We start from the raw sequence: 17,561 nt of genomic DNA on the forward strand, positions 1-17,561 counted from the left end.
ATGATCCCATGTCCCAGAACAATAGCATGGGCTTCTAAATTATTAATGCAGTGACATTAAGGAGAGAAGGTGTCAACGTGATAAGTGGTCAATATGGTTTAGTCACCCTTCTTCATCTAATCCCATCAACTCATCCATCTATCTGTTTTAGCTTTGCATGTTTATCTAGTTTTCCCTTAAATGTCATTATTGCCACTCACCTTAACCACTCCATGTCGTAGCAAGTTCCATGTTTTAATCATTCCTTGAATAAAGACTTTTCTCCTGAATTCCACATTGATTTGTTAGTAGAAACACACAATCCTTTATCAGAAATCCTTGGGGCTGGCTGTTTTTCAAAATTCAGAATTTTTCTGATTTCAGAATAAATGACATTTTCACAGTGAAATAAAACAAATACCTAACAGCAGATGCACATGTGAATAGCACGAGCGCTGAGACACAATTGATGCCTGTTGGGCCACGCCGCCACATCACACCTGAGTGACGTGTTTCGAGTGAGTGTGGAGTTGGGGCATGCCAAAATGACGCTCAACACAATTCAAAAAAAAAATTCGGATTTCGGAATTTCGGATAAAGAATTGTGCACCTGTATCGATATTATACTTATGGTCTGCTAGTTCTGCTTTTTCCTACAAATGAAACATTTCTATAATTAGTCTTAAAGATCTAAAGTGATCTCTCTTCAGTTTGTCTTTAAAATAGAATTTAAAATGTTCAATCTCCTCTGATAGTTAGAGCTTCTCAGTTCTGGTGTCAGTCTCATAAAAATATGGAGACCAGAACTGTTCACTGCACTTCAGATTTGGTTTAACCAAACTACTATGCATGTTTAACAAATCACAGTTGGAATATTGCGAACAGTGCTGCTGTTATCCAATTTTATCATTCCATAAATAAATTCTAGTGCTTTGTTGAAGTAATTTTATGGACTTATTAACTTATTAAGAGACTCACGGTTGGTGTGTTGCCTCTCAGGTTCCAGGATTTGTGATGTCTTGGATCATGTTTTTGGGATCCTTGAGGGGGAGAGGGAGCGGCCCCAAGTTATGGTCCACATAGGTACTAACGACATAGGTAGGAAAAGGAATAGGTATTGAAGGCAGAAATTCAAGGAGCTGGGGTAGAGCTGAGAGCTAGAACAAACAAGAGTTATTATCTCTGGTTTGTTGCCTGTGCCACATGCTAGCGAGGCAAGGAATAGGGAGAGAGAGGAGTTGAACACGTGGCTACTGGTACGGTGCAGGAGGGAGGGTTTTGCTTACCTGGACAATTGGGGCAGTTGGAACCTGTTGACACCTGAACCGGGCGGGTACCAATATCCTGGGAGGACGGGGGGGGCATATTTGCGAATGCTCGTCTGGAGGGTTTAAAGTAATTCAGCAGGAGAGTGTCCAGGAGGTTGAGAATAGTGAGGTCAGAAATGCGGTTTCAAGGTCACAAGAATTCACTGACAAGCAATACCAGGAGCAATCAGAATAAGGTGATGAAGTTGCAGCATGGGTTGGTACCTGGGACTTCGATGCTGTGGCCATTTTGGAACATTGATAGAGCATGGACAGGACTGGATGTTACGGGTTATGGGATATACATGTTTCAGTAAGAACAGGGAAACTGGTAAAAGAGGGGGAGGTGTGGCATTGTTAGTCAAAGACAGTATTACAAATGGTAGAAAGGATGTTTGAGGACTCGTCTACTGAGGTAGTGTGGACTGAAGTTAGAAACAGGAAAGGAGAGGTCACCCTATTGGGGAGTTTTCTATAGGCCTCCGAATTGTTCTAGAGATAGAGAGGGAAGGATAGCAAAGATAAGTCTGGATAGGAGCGAGAGTAACAGGGTAGTTGTTATGGGGGACTTTCCAAATATTAACGGGAAATACTGTAGTTCAAGTATTTTAGATGGATCAGTTTTTGTCCGATGTATACAGGATGGTTTCCTAACACAGTATGTAGACAGGCCAACAAAGGGCGAGGTCACACTGGATTTGGTACTGGCTAATGAACCTGGCGAGGTGTTAGATTTGGAGGTAGGTTAGCACTTTGAGTACTTTAGATGGGTCAGTTTTTGTCCAATGTGTACAGAATAGTTTCCTGATAGAACTTGTAGACAAGCCAACAAGAGGCGAGGTCATATTGGATTTGGTACTGTGAAATGTGCCTGGTCAGGTGTTAGATTTGGAGATAGTGACCACAATGTGATTATGGTTACTTTAGCCATGGAAAGGGATAGATATATACCGCAGGGCAAGAGTAGGCTATTGCACAAAATACGGAGGCATGCGATTAAGGGTGGTTTAGCGTTTTTAACCAGAATTTGGCTCGCTGAAAGATGACTCATGGGACATGTTCATCCTGGAGTTCAGTTAATATTGATGTACTGCAATGATCTGTTTTGAGGCCATTGCTGTTTGTCATTTTCATAAATGACCTGGATGAGGGTGTAGAAGGATAGATTAGTAAATTTGCAGGTGACACTAAGGTAGGTGGAGTTGTGGATAATAAGGAAGGATGTTGCAGCTTACAGAGGGACATAGATGAGCTGCAGAGCTGGGCTGAGGAGAGGCAAATGGAGTTTATTGTGGGAAAGAATGAGACAATTCACTTTGGAAGGAGCAACAGGAATAAAGAGTACTGGGCTAATGGTAAGAGTAGATGAGCAGACAGATCTCAGTGTCCATGTACATAGATCCCTGAAAGTTGCCATCCAGATTGATAGGGCTGTTAAGGAGGAATATGGTGTGGTAGCTTTTATAGGTAGAGGGATCAGGTTTTGGAGCCACGAGGTCATGCTGCAGCTGTACAAAACTCTGGTGCAGCTGCACTTGGAGTATTGCGTACAGTTCTGGTCACCACATTATAGGAAGGATGTGGAAGCTTTGGAAAGGGTGCAGAGGAGATTTACTAGGATGTTGCCTGGTATGGAGGGAAGGTCTTATGAGGAAAAGCTGAGGGTCTTGAGGCTGTTTTCATTACAGAGAAGAAAGTTGAGGTGAATTAATTGAGACACATAAGATAATCAGAGGGTTAGATGGGGTGGACAGTGAGGGCCTTTTTCCTCGGATGCTGATAGCGAGCACAAGGAGACATAGCTTTAAATTGAGAGGTGATAGATATAGAACAGATGTCTGGGGTAGTTTCTTTACTCAGAGAGTAGTAGGGGCATGGAACACACTGCCTGCAACAGTAGTAGACTCGCCAACTTTAAGGGCATTTAAGTGGTCATTGGATAGACATATGGATGAAAATGGAATACTGTAGGATAGATAGGCTTCAGATTGGTTCCTTCCAAATCACATAATAATAATTTCACAATTTTGTTTGGGAATGGTAGGCACTTTGACTAAAGATTTCATAGCTATTTCCTTTAAAGTGCAAAGGAAGATGTAGGGCTGGATTTTACCAGCTATCTGGACATGGACTAGGAAGCATAAAATGGCATTGGAGGTGTCGGGAGGAGGACCTGCCATGATGGAATACTCTCAACAATGGAGACAATCACAGGTTGGTTTACCCACAGAGCAACAGGGCTTGCCTATCTGGTCCTGGCATATTCCAAATAAAAACTGACCTTGAAAGGTGTATCATCATGGAGACATCAACTTCTTCTCCCAAAGCCTCAGCAACAGCCAGCATAAACAGTGGTGCTGCCAAAGCTGCTGTTAAGCAGCAAGATGACCATTTTTTTGGTAGCAAAGTAAGTGGGGGTGGGGTGTTCGCCAAACCTGCAAGAATGGAGTTTGGGGGAATTGCTGCTCAACACATCTGGATAGAGACATTGCTTCTGCTAAGACATGGGGAGAGGAAAGTGTATAATGCAGGTTCACAGTACATCAGAATTAGAGGACATGAGACAAGTCACTCAAAACAAGTTTATTCTTGGAAATTCGAGAACAGTTGGCCACATTGGGAAGCAGCTGATAAAGAGTCGAAAAGTGTCACACTGGAAAAACAGCAGGTCAGGCAGCATTCGAGGAGCAGGAGAGTCAATGTTTTGGGCATAAGCCCTCCATTAGGGAAGTGGGGTGAGGAAGGGGGCTGAGACATAAATAGGAGGGTAGTGTGGGTATGGGGCTGGGGGAAGGGAGCTGGGAAGGCGTTAGGTGGAGGGCAACGGTGGCGGCACTGGGTGGGTTGCGCTTCGGCGGGTCGGTGTGGATTTGTTGGGCCGAAGGGCCTGTTTCCACACTGTAATCTAATCTAATCTAAAAACTGTGAGGTCGGTGGGCAGGGTGGAGTAGATATGTGGGAAGGAAGATGGGCAGGTGGGATAGGTCAAGAGGGTGGTTCTGAGTTGGAGGTTTGGATCTGGGATGAGGTGGAGAGAAGGGAAATTTGGAAACTAGTGAAGTTGATGTCGATGCCGTGTGGTTGAAGGGTACCAAGGCAGAAGATGAAGCATTCTTCCTCCAGTCGTCGGGTGGCTTGAATTTGGCGGTGGAGATGGCCCAGGACTTGCATGTCCTTGGTGGAGTGGGAGGGGAAGTTGAAGTGGTTGGCCATAGGGCACTGGGGTTGTTTAGTGTGTGTGTCCCAGAAATGTTCCCTGAAACGTTCCGTGAGTTAGTGTTCTGTCTCGCCGACATAGAGGAGACCACATCGATAGCAGTGGTCATATTAGATGGGGTGGGTGAATGTCCAGGAAAATCTCTGCCAGATGTGAAAAGATCCTTTGGGGCCTTGGATGGAGGAGGCGGGTGAGATGTGGGCGCAGGTTTACATGTCTTGTAGTGGCAAGGGAAACTGTCGGATGTGGAGGGTGGGTTGGTGGGACCTACTGAGGGAGACACAGAGGGAATCATCGCTGCGGAACACAGATAGGGGTAGGGACGGAAATATGTCTCTGGTGGTGGGGTCTGATTTAGTAGCATAAACGTTGGAGGATAATGCGCTATATCTGGATATTAGTGGGTTGGAAGATGAGGATCAGGGGGATTCCATCCTTATTGTGTTGGAGGTGTGGGGTTCAAAGGCAGAGGTGCAATAAGTGGAGGAGATGCGCTGGAGGACATTGCGGTCCTGGAAATAGGAGGAGGTCATCTGGAGTGGAATTGCACTCCTGAGAGTAGTTATGGCAGCGATGGAGGAATTGAGAGTAAGGGATCGCATATTTATTGGAGGTGGGGTTGGAGGAGGAGGGTTTGAGTTATATGTTCACATTGAATCGGTCGACGGAGAGGTCAAGGAAGGGGATAGAGGTGTCTGAGATGGTCCAGGTGAACTTAAGTTCAGGTTAAAGTTGTTAGTGAAGTTGATGAACTGTTCAACTTCCTCGTGGAAGCACGAGGTGGCACCAATACAGTCATCAATGTAGCTGAGGAAGAGGTAGGGGATAGTGCTGGTGTAATTGTGAAAGATGGACTGTTCCACATATCCTACGAAGAGGCAGGCACACCTGGGATCCATGTGAGCGCGCATGGCTGCCCTTTGGTCTGAAGGAAGTAGAAGTTGTTGAAGGTTAGGACCAGTGTCGGCGGAGGGGTACCTGTTGGTTTGGCAGGAGAGGGGGAAATGGAGGATTTGGAGACTTTCGCCATGGCGGATGGATGTATACAGGGACTGGATGCCCATGGTGAAGAGGAGGCTTTGGGGTCCAGGGAAACGAACGTAATGAAGAAGGTGGAGGGCGAGTGGTATCGCAAATGTATATGGGAGGTCCTGGACCAAGGCAGACCAACATTTTGCGGTGACACGGTGGCTCAGTGGTTAGCACTGCTGCCTCTCAGCGCCATGGACCCAGGTTCAATTCCTGCCTCGGGCAACTGTCTGCGTGGTTTGCACATTCTCCCCGTGTCTGCATGGGTTTCCTCCGGGTGCTCCAGTTTCCCCCCACAGTCCAAAGATGTGCAGGTTAGGTGAATTGGCCATGCTAAATTGCCCATGCTAAACTGCCCATAGCGTTAGGTGCATTAGTCAGCAGTAAACGTAGGGGAATGGGTCTGGGTGGGTTGCTCGGTCGGTGTGGACTTGTTGGGCCGAAGGGCCTGTTTCCATACTGTAGGGGATCTAATCTAATCTAGGATAGCGTCAAAATTTGAGGAGATAAGTTCGGTGGGGCAGGGGCAGGCAGAGTCAATAGATCGACCGGGGAAGTCAGGTTTATGGATTTTGGATAAGAGGTAGAACCCATCGGGGTGGGGCTGCGGAACTATGAGGTTCAAGGCAGTTGCAGTACTCTGAGGTTCGAGGCTGTGGTTGAGAAATCCCCTCAGATGGTAAGGTTGTGGACGGTCTGGGAGATAGTGGTTTGGTGATGGGAGGTGAGGTCGTGGTTGAGGGGGTGGTAGGAGGATGTGTCCATGGGGTTGGTGCCTGGCTTCAGAGATGTAGAGGTTGGTGCGCCAAACTACCACTGCACCTCCCTTGTCCGCTGGTTTAATAATGAGTTTGGTGTTGGAGCAGAGGGTGTGGAGTGCTGTACTTTGCGAGGGTGAGAGATTGGAGTGGATGAGAAGGATAGACAGGTTGAGGCAGTCAATGTCACAGCAGCAGTTGGAGGTGAAGAGGTCGAGGGCAGCTAAGAAACCAGGATGGGGTGTCCAAGAGGATAGAAAATGTTTGTGTCAGGAAGAGGGATCCTTGGACATTGGCTGGGAGTCACAATTGAGGACTAAATCGGTGCGACCTTGTGAAGAGGAGGTTTAATAGTTCATCACTAACACTTCCACACAGACCAAGTTCACTGGGACCATCTTGGATACCTTCCTTCCCTTCTTGGACCTCTCCATCACCATCTCCAGCGACTGACTCAACACAGACATCTACTTGAAACCCACTGACTCCCACAGCTACCTGGACTACTCCTCCTCCCACTCATCTCCCCCATCTGTAAAAATTCGAACACTTATTCCCAATTCCTCGGGCTTCACTGTCTCTGCTCCCTGGAGGAGAAATTCCATTCCAGAACATCTCACATGGGCTCCTATTTCCAGGACTGGAATTTCCCCTCCCATGTGATCAGCATTACTCTCCAGCACATCTGGAGGGCAACCTTCTCCATCCCTTACATCTTCGCAACCAGGATAAACCCCACCCTGGTCCTCACCTTCCACCGCATTAATATCCAGATACAGCGCATTATCCTCTGCCATTTCTACCACCTTCAATCAGACCCCACCACCACAGACATAGTTCCCTCCCTATCCTTTTCAGCATTCCACAGAGATGATTCCCTCTGTGTCACCCCCGTTTTGTCCATGCCACCCACCAACCCACCCTCCACATGCAGCACCTTCCCTTGTTGCCACAAGAGGTGTAAAACCTGCAACCACATGCTTCCACACCCTTCCTCCACCTCTGTCCAAGGCCCCAGAGGATCTTTTCACATCCGGTACGTTTTCCAGCACATCCATCCACCTCATCCAGTGTGTCTGTTGCTCTCGATGTGGTCTTCTCTACATTCGGGAGACAGAACGCCAACTCACGGTGTGTTTCAGGGAACATCTCTGGGACACACACACCCTACAAACCCACTGCCCTATGGCCAACCAATTCAACTCCCCTTCCCATTCCACCAAGTACATGCAAACCCTGAGCATCCACCACCGCAAAATCCAAGCCACGTGGTGACTGGAGGAAGAATGCCTCTTCTTCTGCCTTGGGACCCTTCATCCACACGGGATAAATGTCAACTTCACTAGTTTACAAATCTCCCCTCCATCCACCTCATCCCAGATCCAACCTTCCAACTCGGAATCGCCCTCTTGAACTGTCCTACCTGTCCATCTTCGTTCTCACCTATCTGCTCCATCTTCCCTACCAACCTATCTCAATCACCCCCTACCTGCATCCACCTATCACCTTCCCAGCTACCTTCCCCACAGCCCAACCCCAACCATCCTATTTATTTCTCATCCCCCTTCCTCCCACATTCATGATGAAGGGCTTATATGCAAAACATTGACTCTCCTGCTCCTCAGATGCTGCCTGACCTGCCGTGTTTTTCCAGCGCCACACGCTTTGACTCTGACTCTCCAGCATCTGCAGTCCTCACTTTCTCCTCGCAGCTGACCGAGGCAGGCCACCACTTCACTTCATCAGTGCCCGGCCAGCAAAATCTCTCCTACTTTCCATTGCTGATAGCCAGACAATTTTAAAGTGGTAAAATTTAGATCATAACAACAGATTGACTTCTAAACAGACTAGTGAACTTTACACAACACTATGCACTCGCACAAGAGTTGGGTCAAGGGGGGCATTTTCAGAATCATTACCTGTAACTAATATAGTGTCACAGGGATCAGACCTAGGGTCACAACTATCCGACGTTCAAAGTGAATGTATGATTATCAAGTTTGTAGATGATATGAAGATAGGTAGAAATAATGATGTTGCCACAAGAAGGACATAGACAGGGAAAAAACTTGGCAGATGGAAAATAACATGAGATGATGGCAGGAGGAATAGAAGAGCTGAATATTATTTAAAGGGGGAAAAGACTGAACCTCCCTGAATCACCAAAAAAGGTAGCATCGAGCTTAACTAGTAATAGGAAAAACAAATGTAATCTTGGCCTTTATTTCAAAGGGAATGGAGTATACAAAATAAGGAGGTATTACTAAAACCATACACAGCATTTATTGGACCACACCTGGAATACTGTGATCAGTTTAGTCTCCTTATCTAAGGAAAGATATAATGCTAGTGGAGGCAGTCCAGAGAAGGTTGATTAAGTTGACATGGAAATTAAGGGTTTTTTTTAAAAATGAGGACAGGTTGAGTTAGCCAGGCTTGTAGTCATCATAATTTAGAAAAATGAGAGGAGGCCTTATTAAAATATATTATCTTAGGGGTCTTGATAGGACAGATGCAGAGTAGCTGTTTCCTATTCTGGGAGAACCTCAGAACTGGGGCATATCTTGTAAGGAGTTGCACATTTAAGACAGAGATGAAGAGAATATTTTTCTCTCTCAGAGAGGTGAATCTGTACAACTCTTTACTGCAAAGGGCTGTTGAGGCTGAGTGATTAAATATATTGTTGAAACTTTATTGCTGGAACAGCACAGCAGGTCAGGCAGCATCCAGGGAACAGGAGATTCGACGTTTCGGGCACAGGCCCTGATTAAATATATTCAAAACTGAGATAGATTTTTCATCAGTAACAGAATCAAAGCTTAGGAAAAGGCAGGAAAGTGGAATTGAGGGTTATCAGATCTTACAAGGTGAGGTTTTAAAACATACTTCCCTGAATTTTCAGTCAGAAGAAACGTTCTTCTCAACTCATCTCCAAAGAATTATGGCATCCAATGCTCCAGCAATTTAACACCCCTGACTCTAACAAACTTTTAGCCACAATTCGTTGGACAAGCTAGCCTCTTAATCGCTGCAGCTCATCTGCCTCAAATGACACTCAACATTCGGGATGCCTCAAATTTCATCGTTCGAACACCAGAAATCAACCCAATGTGTAAGTTCTTGATCTTGGAATCATCTGTAAACATGATTTATTGCCAATTATACAAAGAGGCATAAGTATATATGTGCCACTGCTAATCATTTTGGAATTCAGCATCTGGAGAACTCATTCTAATGAGTTATGGTCATTAAAGAACTTGCATGCATATACAGTCTTTCAAAACTGTTATCCCAATGTGATTTACAACCAATGAAGCACTGTTATAGTTATAAAGATGTACAGCACAAAAACAGACCCTTTGGTCCAACTCATCCATGCTCGCCAGATATCCTAAATTAATCTAGTCCTGTTTGCCAACACTTGGCTCATATCCCTCTAAACCCTTCCTATTTATACACCCATCCAGATGCCTTTTAAATGTTGTAATTCTACCAGTCTCAACAGCTTCCTCTGGCAGCTTATTCCATACACACACCACCCTTTGTGTGAAAAGGTTGCCCCTTAGGTCCCTTTTAGATCTTTCCCCTCTCACCCTAAAACTATGCCCTCTAGTTCTGGTCTCTGCCAACTCAGGGAAAAGACCCTCTCTATTTACCCAATCCATGCCCCTCATGATTTTATAAACCTGTATAAGGTCACCCCTCAGCCTCCGATGCTCCAGGGACAATAGCTCCAGCCTATTCAGCCTCTCCCCAGAGTTCAAACCCTCCAACCCTGGCAATATTCTTGTAAATCTTTTCTGAACCTTTTCAAGTTTCATAACATCCTTCCTATAGGAGGGAGACCAGAATTGCACACAACATTCCAAAAGTTGCCTAACCAATTTCCTGTATAACCGCACATGACCTCTCAACTCCTATACTCAATCTATGGGTAGGCAATTTGCATGTGGCAAGATGCAACATAAAACAAAGTTAAATAGTTACAGGCTCCTTCATTGATTTTGGCTGGAGAATAATATTGACCAAGACAGCAGGAAAACTCGAGATCTTTGAACACTGCATTGTAATTTTTATATGCACCTGACAGAAAAGACAAGACCTCAGTTTAATGTCACACCGAAACAACCATGTCCCTGAGCATGTAGTACTCCATACTGCAAGCTTGGATTGTATGTACAAAGAGCTGGAGTGAGGTTTGAATACTCAACCTTCCAATTCAAAGGCGTACATGTTACAACTCTGTCAAGTCTGATCCCTGTAATGGATTAATACACAGACACTTTCTTGTGAGAACAGCTGCAGAAAAAAAAGATTTGCAATAGAAATCTACCAATTTGAATAGAGCTCCTGTTAAATTTTATAACTACTAGATTTGTGACACTTTTCATAAGAATAATTTCATCAATATCACTTAATACCTTCAAATACATTTTTGATAATATGCCAGTGAGAAACAGCAGCATAAAAATGTGAGGTAACCGCTGATTGTTCCCTCAAATGTGCCATAGAAGTAGCACCCTGCCTTAATAATTAAATGCCAGCCATCAAATAAAATGTGACATAATAAAATGTTACTATTTCATGACCTTGATAAACAAAATTGCAGTTTTGAAGACCATTCTCCTATTGTCAGATACTAGCGGTTAAAAATACAAATAAAAATAAAACACTGCAGTTGCTGGAAATCTGAAACAAACATATAGAGTGCTGGAGAAACTCAGCAGGGCTGGCGACATTTGTGGAGAGAGAAACAAAGTTAATGTCCAGTAAGCCTCTTCTTCAAAAAATAAACACATCCACTCTGCTCACCTTGACTAAAAATTCAATTGATCTCAATTGCACATGAGATCTAAAATTAAGTTTTATTGATATCTTATTTAGTTTGCAGTGTGTAGCACATGGATGGCTTGAGCAGCAGATGAGCTGAGGTAAGGGAGGAGTCAGACAAGGTTATAGTAATGAAAATAAGCAGTCTAAGTGATAGCAGGAAGCTCATCTCAGAACTAAGTATGGCAACAAAGATGCAAACATTTTGAATCAATCTCAGATAACTGCCGAGATCAGGGATGGAGATGGTAGCTACAAAATTTGTAGCAGAGACTGAATACAATAACTTCGGTATTTACAACATTCAACCAGAGGAAATTTCCCTTCATCCAGTTCTGGATGTCAGATAAGCAATCTGATAAATCAGAGAGAGTGGAAAAGTTGAGTGGTATGCTCATACAGCAAGAGGAAAGGCAGCAAATTGACGATGCTACTAGACTAGTGATCCAGGACTTGGATAAATGTTCCAGGGAGACAAGTTTCAATCACACCATGATAAACTGGGAAACTTAATAACATCAATTAACAAACCTGGAATAAATTGCCAGATCAATTGATGATTATAAATTACTGAATCGTTGTAAAAACAGCATTGTGACATCTGCCACTTGCAAATTCTTCTGCAAATCATTCTGACTTAGAACTGTATAGTTATTCCTTCACTGTCGCTGGTTTAAATTCCTGAAGCTCATACTCAAACAGAACTGTGGGGGCACACATAACCCAGTCTCCGACATTTCAAAAAGGTGGCTGAGTTGGACCTTCCAAGGGCAATTGTGGATGAACAATGTCAGCAACATTCAAATCTGTGTACATGTGAAACTAAAATTGTGCTTGAATTACGTAGCTGAACAGGAGCATTTACATGTGAAGTAGAAGGGGACCCAAAGTTAGATCCATGGACATCAAAAGAATTAAGGGTGCAACAGCAAGAAGAAAAGCCTTGCCAGTTATAAATACCAATGGAATAATATGACAATTACTGCTGGACTACAATGGAGAGACACTGGAAAAGAATGATGTAGTCAACCATCTCGAAAACCTCTGACAAGATGGGCTGAAGGGGTTCTTCTGTACTATATAATTCTAAGATGAGAAGGATGTTGAGTAATAGTTTATCATTATCGGATAGACAAAGGATGACAAATGTGATGTTGATGACAGCTATGCTGTGAAGGATAGATAACTGATTGGTGTTAATATCAAGAATGAAAATCTTATGCCAACAGAAAATTTAGAAGGCATGATTGAAACCTTGAGCCAAAAGACAGTTTTGAAATTGTTGGTTAAAGGAAAACCGAGTCAAAGAAAAGAAGTCTAAGAAAGCTGGGCTCAGGCATCACAAAGCTTAACGAATGATGATTTATTGTCACTTGTACTGTAGAATGAGCAAAACAATAAAATACAATGGAAAGCTGCAACTGGCAAGAGAATCCACTGCCATTTTGAATAGTTTAAGAATAAAACGAATAAAAACAATAGCAATGAAAGAAACTCCATCTTTGTTCTGCCAGCTTCACCATCGGTCCTGAGCCAGTTCGCCAACAACAGCTGTGCCGCCATCCCTCCGCCACCTGCGCCAGACCCACTGTCAGAGTCACCCTCTTCAAGGACTATGTATTTGTCACAGGACTACCTATAGGCCACCAATGCTAGGCCCTGTGATGGACCTACATTTGCACCACAACCCAGAGCCAGCGATTTGCCAATAACCAGGAGTGAAAATGTGTTGCTTGAAAAGCACAGCAGGTCAGGCAGCATCCAAGGAACAGGAGAATCGACATTTCGGGCATAAGCCCTTCTTCAGGAATGAATTCCTGAATGCATTCCTGAATGAATTCAGGAATGCATTCCTGAAGAAGGGCTTATGTCCAAAACGTCGATTCTACTGTTCCTTGGATGCTGCCTGGCCTGCTGCGCTTTTCCAGCAACACATTTTCAGCTCTGATCTCCAACATCTGCAGTCCTCACTTTCTCCTCAATAACCAGGAGTCCTTATTTCAGGCCTCCGCACATTCATGGTTTCACAGCTGCCGCCGCCTCAGTGTCGCATGGAGTCCCCACTCTAAGCATAGTCCACACTGCCGATGCCTCGACAACAGCTGAAGTCCCCACTCCAGGTGTACTACAACCAGACTACAGCCAGGTCAGGCTGCCACCTTGCCAAGAGTCCCATTCGGGCCGCTCTCCTCCTTGATGTCACCTTCTCCGCTGTTGCTGACAGGAAGAAGGTGAAGAAAAGAAAGAAGGCAAAAAGGAGAGAAAATAAAAGGAGAGGAGGTACAGAAGCCTGAATGTTGCCTACCTTGCCAGCACTGCCATCTTGAATCTGTCACACTATTAGAGAGGAGAAGGGACAAACAATATAAGTTTCCTGTAAGTCTCTTAGAATCATAAAATCACTACAGTGCAGAAAGAGGCCATTTGACCTTTCGAGTGTATACTGACCTTCCAAAAAGCATCCCACCCAGAACCAGCCCATCACCCTATCCCTATCCCATACTCTCATTTATGTCATGCTTCCATAGCTCTTTATATACAGCTTTACCGATTGTAACGCTGCATTTTTTTTATTTTTCAGAATTGAATTTAGTTAAAACTCCTAGGTATCTTCCAATTGTCATTCTCAGTTATTTCAACACATTCATGGAATAATACTGTCATTTTTTTTAACCTGAGAAAAAGGTATCATGCAGCTCTAGAGCATTGAAACTGTACATGCAAAAGGCAATGATTATTGCAATTTTTCTACTTGCCTTCCAGCAAGGGTGGGAATTCCCTACTCAGGTTTGTGCCATACAATACTAGCATTTCAATCTTCAGGTAAATTTCTTTCTAATATCAGGAACTTTCTCCCTCAAAGCAATACAAATGACAAGCATGCTTTACTTTGTAATAGGAGTGTAGAATGCAAAGAATGTGGGAAAGCCTTAGCAACTTAATTCAAAAGGTGATGCAAAGATCTTCCACTGCAAATTCTGGTAAGACAATTCTGAAACTTTGCAGTTGTGTAGTATACCAGTGTAGTGGAGGTGATATTTTCATCACTGTCTAGAATAATTTTGATAGACCAGTTGAAATTTAGGTAAAAACAATGACTGCAGATGCTGGAAACCAGAGTTTAGATTAGAGTGGTGCTGGAAAAGCACAGCAGTTCAGGGAGCATCCGAGGAGCAGTAGGTTTTACTGGCATTGACTGTGCAGAGTTTTTCCAAGTTATAGTGTTTGTTAGATATTAAATGTAGTATTTTATAACATTACATTAAGCAGATAACTTAGAATTGTATGATCTGAAACATTAATTAACTACTTAAAGAGAAACTGGACAGTAACGAAACTGTTCAATTTTATGTATAACAGCAGCTTGGAACAATGGTAAGGACCCCAGGACCAATCAGCTCTAAAAAAGATATTTTAAGAAAATACCTTACATCAACAAAAGAGATAAACTGCCTCCTTTGGCTTCAGTCAATATGATAGAAATAGGTAAAACCAAGGACTGCAGACGCTGGAAACCAGAGTCTAGATTAGAGTGGTGCTGGAAAAGCACAGCAGGTCGGGCAGCATCCGATAGGAATACCCACTCTGAGTTCTATTAAATCAGGGAAGGCATAGACACAGGCAATAGAAATTCCCATATAAAAAGGAAAACATTTCAGTCAGAAGTGTAACCTCGACCGACAGCTCAACTGGATATTTCAGTGTTGGGGGGGGATGTGGGGGAAGAGACAGAGAGTGCTCTCTTTCTCTTACGCTATACGGCAGTCATAGACATCAAACTGGAGTATGTAATCAGCTGCTTCTAGCAGCAGAACTAGTTTAGAGATAGCTAGCTTGCAAATACAATTTCATATAGAACAGCAACGTTGGTGTTCTAATTGATTTCAACTGAGTGTGCTGTAGTGTACTAATTTCTCTATTTTGTTAGTGTATAATTAGGCCTCATTTAACCAATGATTTTCAGCATGCTCTCCTTGAAGGTCAGCACATGTAATGGAAAATGCAAATTGCGATAGCCAGTACATCCAACAAAGCGATGCTATAATTCCTAAATTATAGCATTAACTAAGCAGTAAATGTGCAGTCTCAATTGTGTGACTATGCAGTAACCCAAAAGTCTTCAACAAGCTACACATAAGTGAGCCCCTTTAAACTATTGTACATTTACAGATACTCAACTGAAAAGGACTGTGGATTTAAATTATTCACGCACTCCAAAACAAATGAAGGATATGTTGAATGCAAAATCCTTATAAAGGAGGAGCCATTTCTATGAAACCTGAGAATATCTGGTAAAGAACTGTAAAATTTCAGCAGGAATTTTACTTAAAACATTCGGAGCTGAAACAGAGAAATTATTTCTATTCACATTTCATAATAGAAACAACACAAACCTCCAAGCTACGCACCATCCTTACTTGGAACAATATCACCATTCTTTTACTATCACTGGGTCAACCTCTTGGAACTTCTTTCCAAACAACATTGTGGGTATTATCTACATCCCAAGGACTGCAGCAGTTGAAGAAGACAGCTTACCACCATCTTCTCCAGAGCAATTAAGGATGGCCCAGCCAGTGATGTCCACATCCCATGGAAATTTCATTTAATTTCTGGACTAATTTTTGGTTATTTCTTGCTATTAAAATAATCAGTGAAAACTTAATAGTTTTTCTCTAAATTTAACCAGGTCAGTCTCCACTTCTTTTTTTCCATTTCTCTTTCTTTCAATTAATAACATGAGTTTAGCATTTTTGAATCACGAATAACAACTAGTATTAATCATCATTACCTGCACAAAGTACATTTCACATCTTCACTGTGCCACTTCCGACAGATTACTGTGAAAGACTGATGGGAACTACCTTACTCTTTAAAGAACAATACCTTTTAAGTGGGTGACACGCTGCACATTACAAAATTCATACAAAGATATGCAGTCTAATAATTAAACATTTAAAAAGAACTGGATAGAACTTATAAAGAAATAAGTATAGAATCATGATCATTCCTTTCCTTTTTAAGAGGAACAAAATTATCTTTAACATAACTGCTGTCAATTTGAGGTAATTTTCTTCTTAACATTGCTTTTAAATTTCTTGAAAATGTCCTATAGCAGTGGTTCATATTAATTTGTCTCACTACCATACAAATTAAATTGAAACAGTAGTTAATGTCGAATTGTATCCATGGGGAATTAGAAATTACAACGTGGCCCAGTATTTTCTACATAACCTTTAATTGCTCCTGCGTAGGTTTAATAACACATTACAATCAAACACCTGGCAAGCTCTCAAACTGAGCAAATTCCTGACTGGGTGCTCTTAATCAGTAAAGTGAATCTCAGTAACAATGGATGTGACACAAGGTGAACCTGACCTCCTCGTCAAATCCAATTAAGAAACAAACAGAATTGCTACGATATTTTCCAGAACAACAAAACTAATTGAAAACACAATGAAAGATAAGGAAATGTTTCTTTTTTTGACAATGCTTATAGCTATCAAAAAGCATCAATAAAGAACAGTATTCCGCACACTCGGACTTCAAATATCCTCAGTGCTTGCTCTTAATAATAGGTTTTGACAAAAGTGTAGTTATTTTTCATTTACATCTTTAATACAGTTTCCAGTCTGAAGAGAATAAGAGCAGAGAACCAGTGTGCATGGGGCTGCAAGTCTATCTTTAACATTTCCAGCACCATCCGCACCAGTAATAAGCAGCCAAACCTCACCCTGTCTACATCCAGATCAGTAGTAATAAACCACATAAGGATAGATCACTAGACATAGACAGAAAGGAAATGTTGGAAAAAGGTGATGTGGATGACTTGCTTGTCCTTTTGCAGCATTTGAGCAAGTTATAATATGTGATTAGCACAAGGAATGCAGTTTATGATTTTAGCTGGTGTCAATGAACCACTTTGATTCCACAAGTTCAGAAGGTAGACTGGAGTGGCTATTACAAGTAAAATAAGAAGATGAGCCAAAATAATGGATAAAGACAGAGGTTTTGCAGACACAGTGACTATAGTAGATTTTAATGAGGAAATGGATTACGCCAGAGTAAACCATTGATAATCAGAGATTCATAGGATCCCTATAGTGTGGAAACAGGCCATCTAGCCCAACAAGTCCACATTGACCCTCCGAAGAATATCCCATTCGGACCCATTCCCCTTTAGAGACCGCAATTTCCCTTCCCACGTGGTTAAAGATACCCTCCAACGCATCTCGTCCACATCCCGCACCTCCGCCCTCAGACCCTACCCCTCCGACCATAACAAGGACAGAACGCCCCTGGTGCTCACCTTCCACCCTACCAACCTTCGCATAAACCAAATCATCCGCCAACATTTCCGCCAACTCCAAACGGACCCCACCACCAGGGATATATTTCCCTCCCCATCCCTTTCCACCTTCCGCAAAGACCGTTCCCTCC

The 17,561-nt window shown here is 43.0% G+C and overlaps 1 protein-coding gene across 7 annotated transcripts in view; it reads right to left on the reverse strand.

Annotated features, from left to right (window-relative positions):
* Nucleotides 1-17,561, reverse strand: part of LOC122561800 (guanine nucleotide-binding protein G(I)/G(S)/G(O) subunit gamma-7) — a 313,573-nt gene that overhangs the window by 249,242 nt on the left and 46,770 nt on the right. The window contains exon 2 of one of the 7 annotated variants that reach the window (XM_043713990.1): nucleotides 13,426-13,457. The exons of the other annotated variants lie outside the window; for them this stretch is intronic. The gene's annotated coding sequence lies outside the window, so the exon portion shown is untranslated. The remainder of the gene's footprint in view (nucleotides 1-13,425; nucleotides 13,458-17,561) is intronic. 7 annotated transcript variants of the gene reach the window in all.

The sequence above is a fragment of the Chiloscyllium plagiosum genome, chromosome 2 (assembly GCF_004010195.1).
Source record: "Chiloscyllium plagiosum isolate BGI_BamShark_2017 chromosome 2, ASM401019v2, whole genome shotgun sequence".
Lineage (NCBI taxonomy): Eukaryota > Metazoa > Chordata > Chondrichthyes > Orectolobiformes > Hemiscylliidae > Chiloscyllium > Chiloscyllium plagiosum.